The sequence below is a fragment of the Palaemon carinicauda genome, chromosome 17, assembly GCF_036898095.1.
Source record: "Palaemon carinicauda isolate YSFRI2023 chromosome 17, ASM3689809v2, whole genome shotgun sequence".
In the NCBI taxonomy this organism is placed as follows: domain Eukaryota; kingdom Metazoa; phylum Arthropoda; class Malacostraca; order Decapoda; family Palaemonidae; genus Palaemon; species Palaemon carinicauda.
This window is the reverse complement of record NC_090741.1, coordinates 134,130,257-134,136,919: the sequence shown is the minus strand read 5'-3', so window position 1 is coordinate 134,136,919 and position 6,663 is coordinate 134,130,257.

The window sequence follows — 6,663 nt, the reverse complement described above, 5'->3', positions numbered from 1 at the left end:
ATCCCCTGATTCATTATCTTACATTTGTGTTCCTTTTTATCATTAATTATTCATTTATTTATTAAAGATTATCTTTAAAATGAATGGCCTCCTGCCTCAGTGCTCGTCTTAGAGCGTCAACTTTGGTTGTTAGCTTCTCACTGTGCTAAGAAATCTCTAACAAGGGGCAACATGAAACACCTTAACTTGGCCATTCCGACTTGGAACTATTTGATATTTGTGTGAAGCCAAGAGAAGATATTCTTTAGCTGGATTTCGGAATAAGGCATTTGAAGATCTGAATTTCATTTTCCTCTATCTTAGTTTTTACAATCTCCAGGTTCAGGTTCAGGTTCAGGTTCTGGGGTGAGGCATAGCCTTTACAACGGCGCCTCTAACATTTATCTTCTTGTACTGTTTTGTCTTTTCTTCCACATTAGATTTAAAACTTCTTTTTTCTTTTCTATATTTGTTTCACTAAATAAAAACAATCCTACTATTTTCTTTAGGTCTTCGTCGTATGGTTGTTGTAGCTCAATTACTTCATTCCTTTCTTTTCTATATTCCTGACAAAATAACAAAAAATGTATCAAATCTTCCTCCTCATTTTCACAAAAATTACAGTTTACATTCCCTCCATTGTGTCTATTTACAATATTTAGTTTTAACGTATTAGTTCTTGCTCTAAAAAATATCACTGAAGCAAATGTATTATCATAAATTAACTCTTCTTTAATTTCTTTCTTCCACGTTCTATATATTTCTAAGCTCACTTTACTTTCTATTTCTTCTTTCCACTTTTCAGTATCCCACTTTCTGGTTTCCGTTTTTATTTCTGCCTTGTTCATTCTTCTTATTTGTCTTATGCCTAAACTTAATTCTTCCAAATACTTTGCAGGTTGTTTCCACCATCTTCCTTCTTTTTTTCGAATATCCTGGATAATTATTTTCAGTATTTCCTTCTTTCCATTCAGGGTACGATTTAAGTACTGCAGCTTCCCATCCATCACCCTTGCTTTCATAGAAGATGCACCTATCTCCCCTCTTAGAGTAGTATTAGCTGTGCTTTTTGTGGCACCTAAAATCTTCCTGTATACCCCATTCTCTATTCTTTGTAGTTTCTCTATTTCAGTTTCTGTTAGATTTATAACACTTGTTCCATACAAAATAGATGGTAAAGCAATACTTTTCCAGAACGTTTTTCCTATCATTACTTTATTGCAACTTTTCTCTATAATCGAATATGTTAAATTAGCTCATTTTTGTGCCTTTTCTATAATTACCCTTTTCTGACTTTTAAATATATTCCTACTATTATCTAGCTTTATTCCTAAGTATGTCAAACTTTCTACTACTTTGATTCCCTCTATGTTATCTGGCTTTTCTTTCATATTGTAAATCAAAATATTACTCTTTTCTTTATTAATTTCTAACCCACATTTTTAACTAGTTTCTACTAATATCTGGATGTTACGTTTTGCATTATGTATATCCTGTGCAATTATTAAGGTATCATCTGCAAAAAATAATGATTTTATCTTTATTAATTGATTTCTGAAACCGTTTCCTTCCTCTTCTATTTTCTTCATAACAATATATGTAATTAGTTTAAAAAGTGAAGTTGATCCTGTGCAACCTTGTTTAATTCCACTCGTAACCTCCATTTCTTGTTCTATACCTTCTCCTAAGTCAATGCCCGTAGTATCTCCTTGATAAATATTTGCAATTGCACTTATGATTTTGGTGTTAATTTTATATTCTTTTAAAACTTCTATTAATACCTCCATTTTTACAGAGTCAAATGCTTTACTAAAGAAACGTCGTTGTGGTTATACCGTTCCGTTACTTCCTATAAAGGTACATTTTTGGGAAAAAGTCGTCTATCCCCATGGAAGATAATATTATTTGCAAAAGGTAAGTCATTCCTCAATGGTCATTATATGTGTTTTTGGTTGAGTTTGTTAGGTTCTGTGCCCTTTTTTTTTTACTTCTTATATATTGTGTAAAACTTATATGGAAAAATTATTTAAAATTCGTATGGAAATATCTATCATTACTATGGCTAGTAATGTCACCGTACCGTTGGTAACTATGTGTATCATTCGTAACATGGAGAATTTTACCTCTCTCGGTAAATACCTGAGGTTTGTGACCTGTCATACTACTAGGTTAGGTTAGGTGGGTTTGTTAGGTTCTTTGCCCTTTTTGTACTTTTTATATATTGTGTAAATCTTATATGGACAAATTCTTTAAAATACGTATGGAAATATCTAGCACTGCTATCGCTAGTAATACCATCGTACCGTTGGTAACCCTGTGTACCATTCGTCATCGTCGGTAACACTGTGTACCATTGGTAACGTTTCTAATCTTATCGTTCTCTGTAAATGTCACTGTTATACAAGTGGTTATATTTAAATAGTTTAACACAACATATATGACAACAGTGATTTTACTTAACCATTTTAACAGAAAATGTATGTTTTCCTGTAGGAAATAACGTGATTTAACCGGTTTTCACCTTCATTTCATCCGTAATAACATCAACCAATTCGGCAACTTAAAGTTATCCGAATTGGTTGATCTGTTTGATTACGGTTGAAATGAAGGTCAAATTCGGTTAAATCACGTTATTTACTATAGGAAAACATATATTTTCTGTTCGAAATCACACCCTGTAATAGTATACAAATTTACCTTTATAAAGTTCTGATATATGCACAAGGAAAAAGAATAAAAAAAAAAAATCTGATAAAAGCTGAACAGTCTTCTTTGTTTTATAATTATATCAATTCAACCTCCTTTTCCTTTGGGGTAAAAACACCCAATAGGAAACCGCTGCAAAATAACCCAACATGCATAAGAGAAAAGGAAATTGTATATATAAGTAAAGAGAAAGGAAGAAAAAAACTATAATTTTCCCCAGAGAAGGCAAATGATACATATTTCTTCTCCAAAAGTAAGCCTAGCTACATGATTTATTGAATAAGAAAACAAACATGTGTCACAAATATTATCTGATGCTTTTATTTTACGGAAGGACGGTTACCCAACCTTTTGCAAATAGATCTGGGAGAGAGAGAGAGAGAGAGAGAGAGAGAGAGAGAGAGAGAGAGAGAGAGAGAGAGAGAGAGAGAGAGAGAGGGAGATAAGGTACTTGTTAAACCTCAGAATTCTTTATATCAAACATAAAATTTGGGGATATGTAGTGGTGACCTGTGGTATCGTTATATAAAGAAAAAAAAATAAAAGGTGGGTTTCGAGTCATGGCATGAATAAAAGCCTTTATCGAATTTTTACATTTTCCCATTTAATGTTTCCGTAAGGTAAATTCTAGACCTGGGGATGTAAATATGCCTTCTTTCTTACTGCAAGACACTTGTAGAAGGTTACTTTTTTTTTCGAAAGATCTTCTACAACGAAATAAATCGGTGTGGATCTATAGGTGTTTTTTTTTCTTTCTTTTTTTAAAGATTAAGTCTTTACCAACAATAATAGGAATATTCCTACTTCTTTTGTGGAACAATGACCAGATTTATACAAATTATTATGCAAACAAACCTGCAGAATTTTGCTTTTATCAAATAAGGGAAAAATCAGTAGTTTTTCTTCTAAATATTATATCTATTTGTTCATTCAGCTATTTCCTACTGCAGTATACAGCACGTTACTCTACATCCGCCTTATAAACACACTCATAGGTGACATGTATTTGACCTTATAGTCAATTGAAAATAAATTCTACCTATCACAAGGGACGGGACGAGTGGGCTGAGAACCCCCTCTCCTGTATCTACAATCCTGTCAAACATCGACAAAGAGATAGAGCTGGGGGGAGAGTCACTGCTCCCCGCACTCTAGTTTTGGGGTGTTTGAATGTGTGTGGATGTAGTACGATAGAGAGTAAAAGATGTGAGATTGGAAGTATGTTTAGGAATAGAAGGATGGATGTATTGGCCTTGTATGAGACTAAGATAAAAGGAAAGGGTGAAGTGATGTTTGGTGAAATGTCTGGTAGAGTGTCTGGTATTGAAAGGGGAAGAGTAAGAGAGGGTATGGCTTTATTGTTGAGTGAATGGATGACAGGTAAAGTAGTGGAATGGAAGGAGATATCATCCAGGTTAATGTGGGTAAGGGTTAGGTTGGGTAGGGAATGTTGGGTGTTTGTCAGTGCGTATGGGCCAGGTAGTGAGAAATGTGAAGAAGAGAGGAATGAGTTCTGGAATGAATTAACTAGGTGTGTAGAAGGACTGGGTAGAAGGAATTATGTAGTTGTCATGGGTGACTTTAATGTTAGAGTGGGCGCTGGAGAGGTAGACGGTGTCATTGGGAAGTATGGCGTACCAGGTGAAAATGAGAGTGGTGAGAGACGGGTAGATACGTGTGTTGAGCAAGAGTTGGTGATAAGTTCTAGCTTTTCCAAAAAGAAAGATAAAAATAAGTATACATGGGTAAGAGTGGCATATGGAAGAGAAATGGATTATGTGTTGATAACTAAAAGAAGGTTTGGAAGATTGAAAGACGTGCACATGTTTAGGGGTATGGCTAAAAGTATGTCTGATCATTTTTTGGTGGAAGGAAAGTTAGTTGTAGCAAAAGAGTGGGGGAATAGAGTAGGTGGATGTAAAAGGGAGCTAATGAGGGTTGAAAAGCTAATAAAAGTAAGAGAAACTCGTAATTTTGAGGAGGAGTGGAAGTTAGTAAAAGAAAATTTTGTTGGGATTGCAAGTGATGTGTGTGGCAAGAAGGTGGTTGGAGGCAGCATGAGGAAGGGCAGTGAATGGTGGAATGAAGGAGTGAAGGTAAAAGTGGAAGAGAAAAAGAGGGCTTTTGAAGAATGGCTGCAGAGTAATAGTATAGAGAAGTATGAAAAATATAGAGAGAAAAATGTGGAAGTAAAGCGCAAGGTACGTGAGGCAAAGAGGGCAGCTGACCTGAGGTGGGGTCAGGGATTGGGTCATTCATATGAAGAGAATAAGAAGGAGATTTGGAAAGAAGTGAAGAGAGTAAGGAAGGCTGGTTCACAAATTGAAGAGACAGTGAAAGATGGAAATGGAAGGTTGTTAAAAGGAAAGGGGGCAAAGAAAAGGTGGGCGTAATATTTTGAAAGTTTACTAAATATTGAGGATAATAGGGAGGCAGATATAATTGCTGTTGCAGGTGTTGAGGTGCCGGTGATGGGAGATGAGAATGAGAGAGAGATCACAGTAGAGGAAGTGAGGAGACCACTAGATGAAACAAGAGTAGGAAAAGCATCTGGTATGGATGGTGTGAGAGCTGAGATGTTGAAGGAGGGGGGTGTGACTGTACTTGAATGGTTGGTGAGATTGTTTAATATGTGCTTTGTGTTGTCAATGGTACCATTAGATTGGGTTTGTGCATGTATTGTACCACTATATAAGGGTAAGGGAGATATAAGGGTAGGGGAGATGTGCATGAGTGTTGTAATTCAAGAGGTATTAGTTTGTTGAGTGTAGTTGGAAAAGTGTATGGTAAAGTAATGATTAATAGAATTAAGGATAAAACAAAGAATGTAATCTTAGAAATACAGGGTGGTTTTAGAAGAGGTAGGGGCTGTATGAATCAGATTTTCAATGTTAGGCAGATATGCGAGAAATATTTAGCAAAAGGTAATGAGGTGTATGTGTATGTTGTATTTATGGATCTGGAGAAAGCCTATGATACAGTTGATAGGGAAGCAATGTGGAATGTGATGAGGTTATATGGAGTTAGTGGAAGGTTGTTGCAAGCAGTGGAAGGTTTCTACAAAGGTAGTAAAGCATGTGTTAGGATAGGAAATGAAGTGAGTGATTGGTTTCCGGTGAGAGTGGGGCTGAGACAGGGATGTGTGATGTCGCCGTGGTTGTTTAACTTGTATGTTGATGGAGTGGTGAGAGAGGTGAATGCTCGACTTGTATGTTGATGGAGTGGTGAGAGAGGTGAATGCTCGAGTTCTTGGACGAGCATTAAAACTGGTAGACGAGAATGACCATGAATGGGAGGTAAATCAGTTGTTGTTTGTGGATGATACTGTACTGGTTGCACACACAGAAGAGAAACTTGGCCGATTGGTGACAGAATTTGGAAGGGTGTGTGAGAGAAGGAAGTTGAGAGTTATTGTGGGTAAGAGTAAGGTTATGAGATATACGAGAAGGAAAGGTGGTGCAAGGCTGAATGTCATGTTGAATGGAGAGTTACTTGAGGAGGTGGATCAGTTTAAGTACTTGGGGTCTGTTGTTGCAGCAAATGGTGGAGTGGAAGCAGATGTACATCAGAGAGTGAATGAAGGTTGCAAAGCGTTGGGGGCAGTTAAGGGAGAAGTAAAAAATAGAGGGTTGGGCATGAATGTAAAGAGAGTTCTATATGAGAACGTGATTGTACCAACTGTGATGTATGGATCGGAGTTGTGGATAATGAAAGTGATAGAGAGACAGAAATTGAATGTGTTTGAGATGAAGTGTCTAAGGATTGGGGCCGGTGAATCTCAAGTAGATAGGGTTAGGAACAAAGTGGTGAGGGTGAGAATGGGTGTAAGAAATGAGTTTGCAGCTAGAGTGGATATGAATGTGTTGAGATGGTTTGGCCATGTTGAGACAATGGAAAATGGCTGTCTGCTAAAAAAGGTGATGAATGCAAGAGTTGATGGGAGAAGTAAAAGAGGAAGGCCAAGGTTTGGGTGGATGG